Raw genomic sequence first — 20,587 nt, forward strand, 5'->3', positions numbered from 1 at the left:
CATCCTCCTCCTGCTCCTCCTTCCCGCTTCTCCTCCCCCACTCCTCCTCTTACTCCACCACTTCTCCTCCTCCTCCCCAACTCCTCCTCCTCCTTTCCCTCCTCCTCCTCCCCCACTCCTCCTCCTCCCTCACTCCTCCTCCTCCCCTCCTCCCCCTTCCCCATTCCTCATCCCCCTTCCCACAACTCCTCCTCCTTCACCTCCTCCTCCTCTCCCTCTGGTTAGTAGTAAAGCCTATCTAAGAGGTTGTCTTAATCAGCAAATCGATGGCATCATGAATACCTCGGGATGGTTGAAAGCAACGATACGTGTCACAATGGTAAGATTAAGCTGATGAATTTATACTCATGTCTCTAATAAAACGTGTAAAAAGAATACACAATGAGACAACAGCGTAAAAGGATTTTCATCAAGACTTGTATTTGCATTTTCTGTTAATTGTGACATTTCTTTATGTATGAAACAAGTGACCTAATACTTAATTCAGTGGAAAATGTTTACTCATGTGCGAGTGTACGTGCTCGCATTGGCTTGCTTACATTTTAATCGTAGTCTACGCATGTGGCTAGTGGCGTTGATTTTCTTGGATGCAGGGGGGGGGGGGGGGGGCTCTTAACCCAACCCGAATTATGACAAGGAACATTATTTCTTCAAATCAAATCAAAACTAATGGATTATCCTCATTGTGTAACTTATCATTTACATACATTTACACTTTAATGTAAACATCATTTTGGGATGAGTAATATGCGAAGTATGCTTCTAATACATTTTGAATATATATAAATTTTAGACCCCTGCCCCTTGTGAAAGATGCGTTTACTTACTACTCTACGTAATTATTGTGACCCAATGTTTGACTGTCACACCGTGTTTGCTATATATATCTTTTCCTCGTATCCCCTCCCCATTGTACCCCCGTCCCCTCCCCCACCCTCCCCCACCCCAGTCACCTTATTCTATGCGAGCTGACTACAAGCCTTAGGAAAAGGATTATGACCGTCCTGATGAAACCGAATTGACCTACATTTTCTTTCGAAAGAAACACAAAGGCATTCATTTTTTCATGCATGGATTTGAGCACTGTCTAACCTTAAAACGATACGACGTAAAGTCATCCCAAACAGATATGTCAGTCAGCTAACAAAGAATTATTATCCTGACCATACCGAGAGAAGAAAAAAAAATCCCTTTCTAAACAAAAGAAGGAGACTAATCATGTGAAGAAAAGACAAAATTTTTTCAAGACGCAAACGAACGATATCATTTATTTTGCTTTGGGCTTAAAACAATGTTTTCTAATCATTTTAGATCAGATTCATGCACAAAGAACCTACAGACTAAATACGACTTTAAAGAGAAATTAAATAGCACCTTCAGCCTTTTCCATGAAGCCAGAATTGTATTGAAACCTATAATAACACTGTTATTCTTGCGTATAACAAAGAGTTTCCAGTTATATTTATCATCACCTTCGATCTATGATGCCTGCAACAGGCTTGCCTTAAGCTATCTTGTACCTGGCACGATGAACCACTAGTACTCCTTTTTGCATGTTATGCTGTAATGAAGGTCGGACGTTGATCAAGGAAGAAAGATAATGAAATCTTACTAATCCTATTGATTTCTATTATATTTCATCAAGTAATGCATAAGTTAAAAAGAAAGAATTTCTACTATAAATATCATCTTCATTGTGCGTCGGGCGAGGACAACCTTGGTAAATTGATCATGTTGATGTTTGTAGGAGTAAGGTTGTTCCCCCCCCCCCCCCACTCAGTGTTATTTAGGGTACGCATATATGCGTGTTCCCTCCTTTTGAAAACACCCATTAAGTCCGGTGGGTAAAGTCAATTTTGTGTATGTACAAGCCGGACTTTGGTGCGTGAAAAGTACCCCTTTACCGGACATTTTGGTAACACGCATGCGGTCATTCCGACCCCGGAGTGGGGGGGGGGGGCGGGGTTGTTTCGAGGACACCATCAAAGTTTTGTCCGATCATGAGTTTTTGCCCATCTAAAGAAATCAAATTATAAGCTATTGATTCATAAGATTAACGCTTTCTTCATGGTGTGGGATCTAATACTAAATGAAATAAATCAGTAGGAGCATCGCTGTAAAGTTACAAATTAAATGTGAGAACCAGTTTCAAATAAATACTTAACCCGTTGCCTACTGAATTCTCACATTGCCCATAGGTTTAATACAGAAGCAACCCGGTTCCAGTAGGCAATGGGTTAAGATATATCAATTCACTGTTTTGTAGATGAAGATATTTCTCAGAATATGATGTTGATAATGACACTCAGTCAGTCAACTCGACCATCACTTTTAGAACTCGTGTACTATGGACAAGTCACGAATTTATGATTTTTATTGTCCGCGATGTTTTTTTTTTTTTTTTTTATCGCCAACCTATCGCAATCAGATTGAGGAAATATTCAATAATTGAGAAAGAACATTGCACTCGGGGCCGGTGGTAATAAAAATTGTTAATATCTTATCAAATCATTAAAACAAAAATCGTTGATCCTTGATTTAAATTTTAAAAATTCTATGATTTATAAAGGTTTGTGATGAAAATGTTTTATCAGAAAGACGTGGTCGATGACCACGGTCATGACCATGAAGACATGGACAACAAGAAGGTTGGCGGGATGATGAAGCCAACTGAATACGCCTATGATAAACGCGCCGGATTTATTTCTTCCAAAGGGGTTCGACGACGACAAGCTGACCACACCATGATACCCTGGTCTCCTTCTTTTATCAAACAAGGACTGACTTTATAGCACCCCCTGTCGACAAGAGAGAGGCCGATGTTCAACATCCTTACAACTCCACTACCCTTTTCTCTCTTTACCCCTTGGTACCCTACCTCCCTACGGAGTGCCTTGGATGATCCTCAAAACGTGCTGCTGGAAGAAATTTTCTTTTCACCTTTACCTGCCGGCCACTTCACACAGCGTTTCCGATATTGAATTTCTCTCTCCACATTTCATCTGCAAGCTACACTGTTCAAGTTGTCGTTATGAGCCCCCCGTGCTCCGGTATGCAGGGAAACGACTCCTATACCGCTATCTTATATCGGGGGAGCAAACATGTTGTAATGTGAGACTCGTCTTTACCACGTAAACATCGAATTTCAACGCACGTTTGTATACAACAAACGAATGAATGAAAATGATTATAAACTAAGACAAGTATCTGAGATTTACTCGTCCAGAGATGCGTCTTTTCTTTCATGCAGCATTTTTTTTAAATATTGTTGAGAAAAATGTAAAGCGTCATTGAGTTTTGCATGTTTTCATATATATAGCTATAATTCGTCCATTATCAAGCTGTAGAATGCCTTATTACTGATCACCATTGAAATACGATTCCTTTTAAAGAACCACCAAAAACGATCTATGACAAGGAAGAAAATATCAACTGCCGTGGTTTTTTTTTAAATGACTACCGATTTAACCTAGAGAGAACATTAAATCAAGATGATCGGGACATCCTGACTACTATTGGGAAGTTCTATGCCTGTGCATAACATGAACAGATACACAAGGGACTTGGAAACAATCTCTTTGGTTTGGCGTAGACCCCATTTGAAAAAAAAAGTTCGATTAAATATGTGCAGCTCTGAAAAGACACAGGTAGTTGATATCATCAATTATCCATATTTTTTTTAAGTCGCAATTTCTTCCCGAAATACGATCATAAAGACTTTCGAGAAATCAACTCAATATTGCTATCCCATTAAGAATCATATTCGACTTACTAAAAGCGTCATTGTAATGTTCAGTTGGTGGAGGACAATGCTACTTAAGCCCCACTGCACTACTTATTTATAGCTACTTGCGCCCTCTTTATAGCAAACAAAGCCTAATCGGTGCCTGTTGGTCCCCCATGATCCCCCTTTTCTACGTCAATTGAGAGCTGATTTGATAAAGAACCACCTGTCAGTGACCTTGTAGGAAGGTCTAATCCCCCTGGCCAAACTAGTGCAGACGGGCTTTAAGTTGCCATAGGTGGATTTTCACCAAAAGAAATTGCAATCGGGTTCAAACGCATAATCATTCAGATACCAATAGAATATCACAAATCGTGCAACAGATTCATATCTACTAAAGATCGCATAATATTCAAGTTTTTGTTTTCTTCTTCTAAAGGTTTCTTGGATTGCATTCGTGTATGCAATCATTCCCCTGGCCAGGCTTCGTGAATAATGGCTTCTTAATATATTCTTGATGACAAAAACAAATATAGCGATAATCAAAGACGAGTGTGGAGGTCTACTGTACAATAATGATTACTGTATATACAGACAGAGGATGCTAGGAACCGCGGAATTCCGCAACAACTTACAATCCCCCTCCCCCTCCGCACACACCCCTATCTATCTCTCTCTGTTTCTGTTTCTGTTTCTCTCTCTCTTTCTCTCTCTCTCTCTCTCTCTCTCTCTCTCTCTCTCTCTCTATCCATCTCTAAACCTTTCTATTCCTAAATCAATCTTCTAAATATCCACTCTATTTCCCTCTATATTTATAACCCTCCCTTTCTTTTATGCTATCTTATTTGATATTCTTGCTTTTTCTTTCTCTATATTTCTATCTGTATTTCTCTATTTCCCTCTCCCTACTCTGTCTTTCACTTCTCACTCTCTCTCTCTCTCTCTCTCTCTCTTTCTCTTTCTCTCTCTCTCTCTTTCTCTCTTTCTCTCTTTTCTCTCTTTTTTTCTCTCTCCTCTTCCTCTAAATCTCTTTCTCTTTCTCTCTGACCAATTATTGTTCTTCCCGCCTCTCGTTCTCTTGGTCTCTATTCTTCTCTAATCTTTACTCTCATTTCAATCCCTTCCTCTCTTTTTTCTTCTTTTGCTCCACCTCTTCCCTCTCTCTCTTTCTCTCCCGTTCTCTCTCTCACTCTCTCTCTCTCTCTTCTTCTTCTCTCTCTCTCCCCCTCTCTCTCTCTCTCTCTCTCTCTTTCTCTCTCTTTATCTATCTATGTATACATCTATCTATCATCAAGCTATTTACCATCTCTATTCTCCCAGATCATTTTCATTCTTTCTACATTTGATCTTTTATAACATACAAAATGTATAACCAAGTGCACATGCATCCTTATAAACACTTGTACACTTTATCAATCATATTTCCCTCTATTGGTCTTTTCTTGCAATTTCCCTTATCTTGGCATTTTCTACATCAGTCTTCGATGAGTCTAGCTTTCCATGTCCCGTTTACAAGCGTTTTTTTTATCTACCACTCTTCTCTTTATTGTTTACTATTAATGTAATTACAATGACACATGAGAATGATTTATCATCATCTAAAACAAAACTGGTGGTTGATGTTTGGCATCTTCTGTGACATATTAGCTGCCTACGGATCTCTTCCTAATTTTCAGTAATGAAAACATTCAATTTTTCTATCATTGATCATCGAGACAGCTGTCCAAATACAATCTTGAATGATTTGGCACTGTTTGCATTCTTAATTTCACCGCTTCTACAAATTCTTGGTCCCCCATTTTTTATTTGCTTTGCACTCGGAGAACGGTAATTATGGTGGCGTTCATTTCTCTCGGCATAAATACGAAAAGAAACTACAGAGGAACTCGGAACGGAAGTGACATAGAGCATACGTCATTAACTAATCATAACAGTTCTTCTTTTTAGTTTGGAAGAAATATATTTTCTTGAAGCCTGAAAGAAACCGAAACGAAAACATCATTGATTATTGATTACTGACTGGTCATTGTTTTTTAGTCTTCGTTACATGAATGTCAGTATGGCTTCGAGAATTAAACGTCATAATGATCATGCCTATATACTCTCCATATAGATCGCGCTTTATATTAGTAAAAGGAAAAGGAATTATTCATTGCAAGGATTTATTAGCCTATTACTACAAACCACAAAATCACAATCATGAGAGTTGAAATACATTAAAACTATTATCCCAATTATGAAAAGAATCCACTATCGGGCTCTGCGTGTTTATTTAATACGACAAATAGTCGGATAAGACTTTAACAAGTGTAAATATGAATTTCTGATAAACAGATTTACTTTTGGCTTAATAATGTGGTTTTAGGAAAATTTATATGTTTAGTCTTAATTTTTTTAATAAAAGTATTTAAAAAAGGGGGGGGGGGACACCCCTTCCATTCCCACGGTAGAAATGACCTTGGTTACATCCGTCAATGAATGAGAAAGTAGTTTTAAGTCCTTAATCGTGCGCTTTGCATGTAAGGTAGCATACCTCCAGGTGGAATTACATCCCACGATTCTTAAATTTTCACTTGTAAAATACCCGATAAGAATTATTAGCTGTAACGTATACTAGCTCCAACCACCTTAAGAAAACATGACGTGACGTGAACTCCGTATCGATTTCATATTACCTGAAAGCCACGCAGGTTGATATTATTCTCATAATATAATTATGTTCATGGCCGGGGTCTTTTCGTTCATGGTTTCCATTCTCATCCGATGACCGTGATGAAAATCTCCTTAGGTTCAAGGTCATACCATTTTAACCCAACCTATATATTAAAAGGCGATTCAACGCCAATGTAAAATCTGCCCTACCACGTTAAAGTAAGTTGAATGTTGCTGAAGTCATTTCCAGGATAGAAGTTATGGATTCCTTTGGTTTCCTTATTTAACCCTGTATTGAATGCACTATGTAGGGTTCTTAAACTCGATAAAAATTAGACATAGATTGAGAGAGAAAGAGAAAGAGAGAGAGAGGGGGTTAAAGAGAGAGAGAGAGAGAGAGAGAGAGAGGAGAGAGGAAGGGAGAGAGAGAGAGAGATAAAGAGAGAGAGAGAGGAAAGAGAGAGAGAGGGAGAGAGAAAGAGGGGAAAGGGAGGGAGGGAGGAGAGAGAAAGAGGGGAAAGGGAGGGAGGGAGAGAGAGAGAGAGAGAGAGAGAGAGAGGGGGGGGAGAGAAAGAGGGGAAAGGGAGGGAGGGAGGGAGAGAGAGAGAGAGAGAGAGAGAGAGGGGGAGAGAAAAAGAGGGGAAGGGAGGAGAGAGAGAGAGAGAGAGAGAAGAGAAGAGAGTGGGGTTATATAGAGAGAATGAGAGAGTAAAGGGGGAAACAAGAAGGTTTTGAACATGTCGGAGGACAGAGACGGGTGCAGACAGAGAAGCAGCTAGAGAAAGTTAGAGAAAGCATGACACAAAGGATATATTCATATATAGATTATACAGTTTATATACACAGAGTGGGAGAGATATAGATTATCAGTATGATCAGATAGAGATGGACCTAGATTTAGCCATAAATAAATTATCAGTGTAAGAGGCAGGCGAGGAGTTGAGCTAAGGATGGAGAAAGTTTAGTTTAAGCTAGAGGTGAGGGGACCTTTTCGATTAATTTACTATTACTTATGTCTGTCACCAAATCCTTCCTACTTTTTACCTCCCATTTTACCAATCAACATCAGACTACTAATCCCCTATGATAAATGCATTCGATACAATGCTATTCTCTACTCAAATAGGGCTTAAACTTGCGTAAACTCAAATGGCTACTAAAAGCGCACACAGAGGTAAACTTGGAGAGACAGAGAGAACCAAAACAAAAAGCCTTAAGCCTGCAGAAAGAAGGAAAAAAAAGAGGATGATTTTTCGGAAGTAGTGCCGATGAAATTGTTTCAATTTCTCCAGCAGCCAGAAGAACCAATGGTGCAATATTTTGTTGGGATCTTGATACACGCGCCTCTAGTCGGGATTATAGCCTTTAGTAGTACAAAAACGATCGAGTCCAAGATAAAAGGACACCGCCTTCCAAGAGTCGGATGGCTCCCTACTCCCATTTTTTCTCGCTTCATTTAGAATAGGCCCTGATAATAAATCTCGCTCCAGTGTCGGTAACATCATATCGTCTTCGCCATAAACAAAACACTTTGAAGATTTATTAATTTTCATGCTCTATAATTGCTCTTGTTTTATTAAAAAAAAATCGAGAATGAATGCGGCGCACAAAATGATTTCCGAGGACGAATGAGTTGATGTCACCCATGCCTATATAAGAGGCATAACGTTTGAATACAACTTTCATCATTTTCGCTTTCTTCCGTGATATCATATACCCTCCTTTTCGTGAGGGGGTCATTTTCAACAAACAGATGAAGAAGAAGATAACACTTTAAATAATAGGCAGAGTTAATAAAAATGGATTAATTATTGAATGAAATTATATTTCGCTGACCTTTTCGTATCGCATCAATAAATAATCCAGTTATCCTCTTTCGCCTCTCCAGTATTTACCATTCTTCTCAATTTCCTTCTCTTCTGTATATGTGCAATTAATTTGTCTGGAATATTATCTTGAAGTTTGCAAAGCAAGGACAATTGTAGCCAAGGTAGAAATTGCAGAGGTAAAAATAGATTCAGTGAAAGTGTTTGCTATGCTAATCCAATGTCAGTTTATACGTTTTGTTGTCTTTGTTCGTTTGTTTTCTTCTGTTTTGTTTTGTTTTGTGTTTGGTATTATTTTGTGATTTAGTTTTGTTTTTGGTCGTTTTTGCTGATGTACACGTGATATCCGTAAGCATGGCAAGATAACAAAAAGGTCTCATAATTATGCCTGTCCATATCTGGTGTTAAGACAGCTTGTCTAATCACTTTAAAACAATCACAAAATCTCTTCCTCGGTCACTATCAAACAAATCACTGGTGTGCTCTCATATACCCTATACAAATGGAGCGGGAAAAAAGAATATAGCTTTACCGCTAATAGTTTCCATTTAACATCACTTCCAAGTGTCGCTCTTGTGTTATATTATAGAAGTCTTTTTACCTAGTATTTTGAGGAAGTATACGAAAGAGTATTAATCGTAATGAGCTTGATAGCACGGTATAAATCCTTTTATTTTCCTTGAGGCTAAATGCCTCGATTTCATCCGCTACGTGTCTCTTGTTATTCATACCACTTGCTCTTACGCCATTATCTACAAACTGTTTCCGAGCATCCTCTGTGCATTCATACTGCTCGTCTTTAAGTATTAGAAACGTTAAGATTATATTCACCACCATCAATGGACATCTTATACAAAGGATCATGAATTTACACACAAAATGAACATGAGCATGTAAGTTTCTACGGTCATTTAAAAAGGCAATAACGTATCGAAGTCTTTCTAAATTATCTCCAAGAATGCATTATCTTTGGACCGTACTCAGCCATTTTTTCATTTTGCTATCATCAGGTTGTACGAACTTATTTGCAAACTAATGTTACATTTTTCTATTCGTGTTAATGTTCTTAATTGTACACACAGAGCCCTCGGAAATTATTTTGTTTGTCATTAAATTCCTTTGTACAAAATTTAGGAAAACATAATACTCAATTAAGCTAATAATATCCATTGATTAACAGAGATAGAGACCCCCCCCCCCAACAAAAAATGCAAACATGTCTAATTAATGATTAATGAATAAATCAAAATTCTGTCCATTGTATTTTGATAAGTGACGTTAGCAATTATCATTAAACAGACAATATGGCTGATATCAATGTAATTATCTATAAAATGATAGTTTGCTTTTTGTGTGTGTGTCCTATTTACATAGAAAAGCAAGCAGTCATCTTATGGCTATCCAAAAATAGAAGTCTGTTTTCATTTATATTTTCACCACAAGGCTACATTTGTCTTTCTGTTTATTTAAAGGAGTATGCTTCGGCTGCAAACTTAATTGATGATCTGCACTTCTGCACATTATTTTAAAAACAAAGAACCTTTGTCATAGTCAAAGGAAGTGGGGGCGAGGGAGACTTTTGCAGCGACTTTAAAGTTTGCGAAAAAGAGGGCGGAAATTGAGACTGACCTTGTTCTGAATTTAGACTATTTATTGTGCTAGTTTTCATCATTTAGCAAAAACACGTAATGTCATGGTATTCAGTAGTCTTCACAATATCAAATTAAAATTATAAAAAACGAAAATGGCGAGGACAGTTGGCAAGTACAATGAGGATCGAAGATTTATTAAAAGGTTAAAAGGTTTATTAAAACATATGATTGACAATGAACTGATATTAAATTGGACATATGCTTCCTGTTTTCGAGCAACTAATGAATATTATATCGGCATTGTTGATAAACCTATGAAATTTATTTTTAGATTTTTATTTTTATCAAAATAATTTAAAAATGTGATGGGTAACTAGATCATAATGGGTAATGAAAAGTATGATGATTATTTATGAATTAAACCGGGATAACCACGGTCAACGGTAGGAAAACATTGTTCAAGTGACATTAGAAATTGACATCAAATCTCTACGTAACTAAAAACAAGGAGCAGAAATTGTGATAAACAATTCAACTACTTTAAACGACCATTCTAAAAATTACATACGACCATTTAACATTTTGAGTAATACCCTTATACATCTTAAAACCTTATGTTTTGATTTGAAGGTGAACATCTACTCTACAGTAGATATGATTCATATAGCAGAACGTGAGTTAATTCACTAGGAAGACTTAACCCCCACACTTTACCAAGTTGTCTTTGCGTTACGTCTGTTACTTTGAAATGATCAAGATTAATGGCGGGTGACAAGATTAATATCAAGTTGCATTTGTCTTGGGGTAGGCACCGTGATAGTGGTAGGTGTAATCTATATACTATATATACCATATCTGTTTGTACTATTAGTTTACTATACTTCTATTCATTCGGGTTGACGTCGAATGTCCAGGGGGACTGAGCGGCAACCTTCCTCGTGGACCTACAACCTATCCTCTTCAAAACCCCTGAAGAAAACCTGGTGACGATGCGCAGAGGTGACCGTGGCCAAATATACGTCATACTTCGTTGTTTGTTGTTTGTTGTTTTGTTGTTGTTGAAGGTTAATCAACTGGGTAGCTCTTATACATTGGTCTTTCATTCGCCCAGATTTACAGCACGTATCTTTCAAACTCTCCTCCGATATTCTTGGTAAAGGCTGAACCAAACTCCTTGTATCCGTCATTGCTACCCTTCCAAGGGAGGTAAGACTGGCGGCTAAGGTATCTCTTGTAGGGCATGGGTCACCTTCGATTAAAAGCCAATCTCACACAAAAGAGCACGTTCCCAATGGCACCCTGGTCCTACCTCTCCCCTTCTCTTGTTTTCTATGTCATGGTTTTGTAATACATCATTTCATGCTCGATACATCATGCAACGCCCATGTTACATATTTCAGATGGGACCATTACCAAGTGACATACATCAGGGACGGACCGGTGGATGTATTACGAGCACATGTCTCATGAGCCGCAATAAAAGAAAACTTGCTCTACAAGATAGCGAGAATGGGAACACCTCGGCATTTCTCGTTCCCCTTGGTTCCAGTGGCGTTCCCGATACTTGTAGCTTACACGGTATCGCTTTTCGATTCCAAATAAATGAATTAGCGTAAAAGTCACATGAATACGGACCAGTATTTGCCCACGCCCTCACGTATATGAAACGCTCGAGAGATTGAGAGTGACTCGAGAGAGACTCGAGGGTGACTTCTGGGAGGAAAGTAGCAAATATTTTGTACCCTCTCAGCCATGAGTGCATTCGCATTCCACTAACCAGATTTTTATTTGAACCCGGGAGGGGGGGGGGGGGGAGTGAGGCTATTCATGCAAAATGTACCGACAAAAGATGTACTGTAATGCAAGGACACATGTGCCGCGAAACATATGAAAAACAACAAAAACAATGAACGTATGGGGGAAAATAGCTATCACTACACTTTCTTCGCTAGTATGGTGTGCATGGATACCGATTTTCTTTTCCTTTACAGCTTTTTACTTCACAGTTTCTTTTTTTGTATTTCTTAGCTTGCACCAGATTTCTATGTCTTACGAATGTGATGGATTTTCTTTTGTGAATATAATTTTTACACTATCTGTGGTTAATCTACTTGCCTATAAAGAAATTAAAGCCACATTAAACCGTTCTTATTGACCACAAATGATAGTAATATAAGTTGGTTGGCACCATTAACAACTGAGAGGAAAAATTCCTTCAACAAAAGACCCCCTTTTGATTGAAAAGGGCCATTTTAAAATCTAAACACACATTCACATTTTTTGTGTTTTTTATTAAATAAGAAAGTTTAAACCATTCTCAAGAAAACTCAAATTCAAAACCCATTCTCTTTGCCTGCGTAGAAATTAAAGCCAAATTAAACCATGCTTACTGACCAAAAACTGTAATTTAATTAATTTACACCATTTTGACATACCGAGAGGATAAGATCCTTCAGCCACCGACCCTCTCTTGATTGAAACAAATTTGTGTTTCTTTTCGCATTGGTTTCGTATATTTGTTAAAGGTTGGCACATGATTCGGAATAGCGTTTTCAGTCTTTTTTATCATTTGAGATAAAGAATACTTAACACTTTAAGGAAGAAAAATTTCGAAGAGCTTTAATATAACACATGCGGTAAAACCGGAAGACCGGTACAGCAAGGGACATCAAGAGGTGACCCATGAAAATGTGTGAGGGTTAAGTATGAACGAGGAGAGAGCACTCAAGCCTTGAGAGTGTGAACGACCTTGTATCAGCCGGACCTTTCCTCCTCCAATCCCTGCCCTTGACTTTCATCTTCACCGATCTAAGCTTGTCGCCTTTTCTCCCTGGGTGATTCATGGGGATCCTAACACATATTACTTTCATCTCCTCTCTACAAACCCTCCTTCCAGATCATCACCCTTCATAATCATCCAGCTTCCTCTGGCTTCCATCCTAATTAATTGCCTCTTCCCCTATTGTCCTCCCATCGTGCTCATATCTCTCCGATGGGGGTACCAACATGCAGAACTCGCTATCTTTACTCTCACTCTTTATTTCCCCGGTGGAAATAGGTAGTTCTTTGTGTTTCTTTCAAAATGAGTGGGGATGTAACCAATCATGTGTTCTACTTTCCTACATCTTTTTTTAAAAACCCGGTTCTACCCTTTCTTTAGTTCTCCCAGTAGCGAAGCTTCCTGTTTTACAACAACATCCTTCTTGATTCCTCTGTGCCCTTGAATGTCTCTTCACCTTCATATAATCTTTGATATTATGTAACAGAAGATTCATATTCTCTGTTCTATATTTGGGGAAATGGGAACGAGATTAACTTTTCATTACATTAAACTGAAGCAATGAGCATGATGATCATACAGTTGTGTACCATGGTCCCTTTTCCCTTTAAACCTCTTTCAATGAAAATTTATCATTCTAATTTTAGCCATAGACTTTGCTCGTATATATTTCTTCTTATTCTAATTCTTGTTGGTATCATCTTTCCTTAGATATGATGATTGTACCATGGGTCCCTTTTCCCTCTAAACCTATTTCGATAAATTATATCATTTCGATTTTAGCCATAGCATCTTTTGATATCTATTTCTCCTTATTCTATTTCTTGTTGGTATCACTTTTCCTTAGCTTCTTCCCATATTTATCCCTCTTTCTGAAGGGGAGGGTCAAAGCTCAGTGTCATCAATGCTTGCCCATGCCTAAGATACTGAGGTCGAGGTGTGGACTAAGAAACATCTGTCGCTTAGAGGCATGTAATGGTCATCTAAGACGTTAATAATTTGTCTGTAAAAACTTTGCACTGACAAAAAATAGTCTTCTGGTATTGGATTCTTTCTTTCTTTCTCTCTTGTTAATACTGTCTGTCGATTATTTCGTCGATGTATATATTAACGTCGTACACTCATTCTGGATAAGAAAGATGTAGTTATTCTCTGGATGTAATCTGAAACTTGAATCCCATCCTCTGTTCTAATGTTTCTCTGTCTTGTATATGTCTGTTTCGCCACACCACGCCCTCTCTCTCTCTCTCTCTCTCTCTCTTTTTCCCTCTCTTGCTGCCTCCCTTCGTGTGTCGTTGCCTCTTTAATATCTCGCTCTTTATGTCTCTCTTTCTCCCGCTCTCCCTCTCCCTCTCTCTCTCTCTCTCTCTCTCCCACTCTCTCCCTTTTTCTCTCTCTTACTCCCAAAGGATCTACACCTGGTATACTCTGTATCATTTGGAGGAGCCTGATTAGAAGGAGTATCATTTGCTCTCCTCGTCTGTCTAAACCATTTAGCCCCTTATCCACCGATCTTTACACCTGTCATATTATATTCATCGTCCCAATCTGGAGTTGGGTCAATGACCCCTAGTCTCCAATAGGTCTATCACACGCATCATCTCAAATCCGTTGCTTTGATTTAACCAAAATTCGCCGAAAATTTGATGGCAATTTTCACTTAAACTGTATCATAATGTGAAAGAGGATGTCATTTAAAACACACTTCAGCAAAGATCCCCCAAATGTGTTTGAAGACAAATATTGATAAAAGATTGAATAATTTGGGTTTACAGCTGTACGCAGAAAACTTACATTTTGTATCCTTTCATCAATATTCGACTTCAAACACATTTGTTTTGAAAGTCCTTGCAGATATGTGTCTTAAATGACATCCTCTTTCACATTATGATACAATTTAAGTGAAATTTTGCCATCAAATGTTTGGGGCTCCCAACAGTTTAAAGGGGCTTTAAAAACGTTTTCTATTGAGGGGAAATCTCTGTAGTGGACAGTGCACTATGAACATAATGGTAACAACATTTCAATGTATTACAGCAATTTAACTTTTCTCGTATGACGATGTATTTTATTACGATATAGACACCAGATCCTACTAGTAATTGATTTTTGTCTATATACCCTCAGACGAATGATTATATACCCTCAGACGAATGATTATATACACCGTTGGTCATTAAGGTGGAATAATTTAATTTACCCCGATCCATGGAATTATTTATTCCTAATACTAATAGATCTAGATAATAGTATACATTCTCAGATTTTGTTGAAAAATATTTTGCGAGTGTTTGTTTTGCTTGACTGCTAAAGCATGTGTGTGCTACTATGCATATCCCTGGCTTAGGGGACCTACAGTTGTACGTCCTTAAGTCATAACTGAGAGTAATGAGGATTGATGCCACACAAAAGGGCACTAATATAGCACATCGACACAGTTTTTATCCCGGGGCCTCACAGTTACGAGGCCATTGCTTTGCCACTGATTCATGACTGTGCGCAACGGGCGCTAGGGTACGGGACAGCCCCCATAAATACAAAAAAACACAAAGAAAATGCAATAAATTATCAATAATTCATTGCATTTCCCCCCGGTCCCCAACATGAAAAAATTCTCTGTGTGGCCATGCCTGGAACCATAATGCTTTGCCGTACAGAGGAATGTTCTCTGTTGGGGACCTGGGGGGTATGCAATGAATCATTGATAATTTATTGCATTTTTTTGTATTTTTTGTATTTGTGGGGGCTTCCCCTACCCTAGCCCCCGCTGCGTCCAGCCATGTTTTAGTGGCAAAGAAATGGTCTCGTAACTGTGAGGCCCAGGATAAAAACCGTGCCGATGTGCTAGATTGGTGCCCTTTTATGAGGCATTAACCTCTGATTAACCCTCATTACTGTCATTTATGACTTAAGGACGTAGGTCCCCTAGTTGATAAGCATAGTAGCATACATATACTTAAGCAGTCACGCAAATCAAACACTCGCAACTTATTATTCAATACAATCTGAGAATGTATACTATCATCTAGATCTATTAGGAATAAATCATTGTCAAAATCATTCCACAACTTGGGGTAAACAAAATTATTCTACCTTTATGACCAACAGTGTATCGTTTTTATACATCCAATATCTTAAAGCGCATAATTAAAAGATTTTAAACATCGCATATATCTTTACATACATATATTTAAAAAGCGCATAGGCCTATATTCATTTATAAACATAGAATATTATAGTAAACGCATATATATTTTTTGTTATCTACATCGAATATATTTTGATTGTGCATATATATTTCTTTGTAAACATTGAATATATTTTAATACTGATCCATATATTATTTGGAAGGGATCGAATGTATCTAGTTTTCTCCCCTAGGCTTGCCATACAATTATGGCACATGTCAAGATAATGTCATTGTCATTAACCATGTCATTCATGAGATATGAAGCGAATAAAATCAATACAAAAAGAGAAGGAAACAAAGGGAAAAGAAGAATAGGTGTTCTGTTTCGCTACGCAGAAGATTACCTTAAAAAAATCTCAACACATTCCGCTCCCTTTTTTATTGTCTTTCCTGCGTGCTGTTAGCGATTGAACTTGATGCTTTTATAGGTAGCATAACATACAACACAATTGTTCTGGTGTTATGGGGTTGTAAAGAGCTCCGTGGTATAGTAGCTGTAGATGACGTCTGTCCTCAAGATGTATCGAGTGTTTCATTCCTTCGGTGGTATTAAGGTCGGTGTGGCAGATTAGTTGCTCAAACAAAACTTAATCACATCTCCACGCATAGTGCCAAGTTTGCTGGTATGCAGCCAGACGTCAAGTTCAATAGCATGGGGGCGGCTACTCAAGAAAACGATACTTGCTTTCTCAACGACCCGCGCCGTGTGAATTATGGCTCTACAGGTAAGGCCGTAAGGGGGGGGGGGCATGATGTGGTAGTAATACAAAAGAAAATGGTTGATTAATGTCATATCCGATCCTTTAAATGTCAAACTCCCACAGAGAACATTTTATTATGGCGTATAAATCTTTAGAAAGTATACGGTGCACACATGCATCAAATGAATCATATAATTGGATCTTACTGAATGAGAAGTTCGAATATAAGTATGTAGCAGTCTTCACAAACCTTCTACTATAAAGCAGACACGGCCGAGTGGCTTGAATATACAATTACATGTAATTGAGGATATGAATCTTCTTCTTAAAGAATTACTCACGCTTCATAAAGAATTCATATTATTATTCTGTTAAGATAAATCTGTGCATTTTGATGGCGTATCGTGCGAGGTCCGTATAACACTCCGCAAAGGGATGAAGTCAGTGCTCCCCCGTAATCCAGATAATTGTGATGACGTCAAAATTTAAATGTCAGGTACGCCATCATTCGCCATGTATCTTAATGAATATTTTGTTTTTCTAATCTACGAGCAGAAGTACGATATATTTATAATGGAAATATGATTTGTATATAAATGTTAATAGCTCATCAGCCAGCCAAAGATTGATTTGTCAAAATCAACTTTTTTATCACCTAGAGGATGCAGCTTTAACTTAGGCCTTAACCGATTTGTTGTCTCCGTATATCCCCTTTAAATGCTCTTCTCGGAATCTGACAAGGGTATCATGTTATATATTACCATCTCAGAAGGCACCATCTCTATAGTAGTGCGATTGAAAAACGGGTTGTACACAACAGACGAATGTTCCGCAGCTGACATTTAAGAGCAATGGGAACGCACCTTATCTTCTGAGGTTTGCATTTTGGTTTATCGAGGCACTTGAACGTGTAGTTTGCCAAGCCGATACGGATTGAATGAACTTTGTATTTGATGCTTTTAGAAGGGTTGCAGATGACAGCTATGTGACCTTTACCTCTCTTCACAGTCTACGTGTCGGGGAATAAAGGAGAGGATATCCTCTACAAAAAGAGAGAAATCGGATATGACGTATTACTTCAGCAAGAACGTATACAAATTCATCTCTTTCTTTCTATTGTATTCACCGAAAGATCTAATCATAACAATGCAATGTTAGCGATTCTACCATCGAACGATTCATTGAATTTGTTGAAGCGATTCAGATTGTAGCTATTATTATACTATAATACTGTATCTTTTTTATTCATCTTTTCGGGGGAATTTATGTCGCGTAAATCTAGTCCTTGTGACGATGTATATACATGATGCAATGGTACCAATCTATTAAAGTAGATTATAATTGTGATGTCTATAGTATAAATGACATTCAAGAAAATGAAATCGATGAAGATTTAATATCATAATAATTATCATTAAGATTATAATATGCTAGATCTCTCAATAATTGGACATTATCAATAAAAATAGCATACATAATGATGACAATATACTTAAATTGATAAGTTCGAGAATTGTCTATGTGTTGTCAGACCTAAATTACCGTCAAAATGAATATAAGGTCGCCAATAATACCATTATAGTTCAACAACAATACGATTGAATAGACACAGTTGTTGAATGCGATGTTTTCAGTCATCCATTGTGCATCTTCTTTAGATGGTACGAAAATGATACTATTTTTTGCGTTGTGGGGTAAGATGAACCTCGGCTGTTGGTATAGCGTCTACTTCCTCATAGGATGCATACTTACGTGTAAGTATTCATACATGTGTAATCTAAGCTGCATATAAACAACCTTTAAGATCATTTGTATCTGTACACAGTGCTGGCTGGTTAACATCAGGTCGTTACTGTAGCTTTGATACCTTGTCACGTCCAACTCTGTAATGAGCACATGAAAGATATAAATACACCTCTGTATATAGCATACAGTATAACATTGGTGTATCCGGTGTGACGTGCGATAGAGGGGAGCCGCCCCCAGTTCATGTACTTGTTTGGTTTGTTTTGTTTTATTGTTTCACATTCCACATAACAACATTGTCTCATACATAACATTTAACAAGAGAATGCATAATAAAACAACGATAGACATTTGACATAGAGAAAAAGGTGAAATATGAGGACCATGATTAAGAAGCAAAGCTTGTATATTATAGGTTCCCTAATACTTACTGACTATGCCTAATGGAGATAATAGAGGGACGCAAGCGAAATCGATCTAGACTTTTAAAATAAGAAGACAACTAAAACAAAAACAATAGTGTCGCATGCCTTTCGCCCCCCCCCCCCCCCCCCCCGGCATCCGTCCTTGCCGTAATGCCTTGTTTCTTTGGTTTTATTTTGGAGCTATTATGGTTTCATTATAGTTGGCAATAAACAAAAAACAATGCTCAATAAAGGCCTTTCATTAATGAATAATATGACCTGCATTAAATCGATCTATATTTAGGGGACATTATGACCCATTTTAATACATCAAACTTTATTTGATATTGATGTGCATTTCCTATTACTTCTAAGCAATAATATTGATAGGTTTATCATGACCATTATGATCATAAAGAATAAATCAGTTTATTAACGTCTATTAACTTGGCTCTACGATATGCTTCATTGCTAATCAATGATTGAGACCGTTTTACATGAGGGCTTAAACATAATCACGATAGTATACGACTAAACTTGTTTGCAATATGACTCAAAGACCTATTGGAAAGAAACGATTATTTCCATTATCATACACAAAAGCACAGATTATGCATTATCGTATTTGATCAATACTTTTTTCCCAATGAAAATCTATGCGCAAAATCAATATGAATAAAGGTCTTTCTAGTAGTAGAAACGTTCATTATCTGAAGTAATAACCTATTCATTATTATATTCTTGATGAGCTTGAGGTCGTAGGACATCATACGAATATTATTGTTCAATTTAAATCTTTTTAATATTCTGTAATGCTTATTTGGAAGTGGACACCTTACATCAAGCAGGTCTATACAAGTCACGTCTTTGTGGTATCCCTCTAGCTATCCTAGAGTGTAATCCGTCAAGCATGTTTATCCTTAAGATTTAAGAAAGTATATTTAGCTGATCTTTCCTGCTTATAAGAACGACTTTACTTGGTTTGTTCTAATTAAAGCATAACGCATACGTCATAAACATAACGTAGAGTCATTTCTTCGTTATGTGCAGCCAAGAATAACACTACATACAACCACGTATTTTACGCGTCCATGTCAATTTATATCCCTGTTAACTTTTGTCTACGTTGCAAAACCTTAATGGATTTTCTGTAAGAACTCCGTAATGACTGACCGAAGCCGTCGCATAAGTCTACAAAAAATAAACTAGGCTTTGTTTCACGGTCGTTTTGGGGCTGCAACATTCCGACATTGGCCAAGCAATTAGCGCATTATACTACCCTCGGCGCAGAACGTTTGTAGTCTGAGCATGTATAGGCAGGAGAGTCAGACGATTTGATTTGCACTCTTGTTGTTCGCGCCATCCGTCGCATTCCAACCAATCCGACTCACGCTGCGATAAAAACGTTAACGAGTTGGTATCCATGTAATAGCTCTCCTTGCAGGGGTAAAATGTTAACGAATGATTACACTCACGAAAAAGGTCACCATTTTGAAACCCGAGCAGCTTTTGTTTGCTCCGTAATGGAAAGGCCGATGACGTGACCAGGGTCCCAATGTTCGATAGTTTAAATGCAGGTTACATGAATTCCTATAAAAACGAAGTTAACCACAAACTTACACATTATTAATACGTGAACATAATTATGCATTCGTACTTTGTACATGCCAAAGGCACAAATACAAACGCTTGAACTATCAGGGGACAGGAATTTCAGTGACTTACATAGCATTTAAAAACATACGAATATTATAAATCACATTATCAAAGTAAAGCGAAGAGGGGCTTTATTGTGAATACAAATTTATGCTTCATAAATCTCTTAGTAGTTTTATAGTTTTATTGGTTGACATAACAAAGATCGCAACACAATCATCAAAACAACCAATGAAAATATTGAAAATATATATGAAGTCTCATATTAATACATGAAGCACGCTAATTGCAAACTGTCAGACTATTGACAGAATTGC

Source organism: Strongylocentrotus purpuratus, unplaced genomic scaffold (genome assembly GCF_000002235.5).
Source record: "Strongylocentrotus purpuratus isolate Spur 01 unplaced genomic scaffold, Spur_5.0 spur5_scaffold_6, whole genome shotgun sequence".
Taxonomy (NCBI): Eukaryota; Metazoa; Echinodermata; class Echinoidea; order Camarodonta; family Strongylocentrotidae; genus Strongylocentrotus; species Strongylocentrotus purpuratus.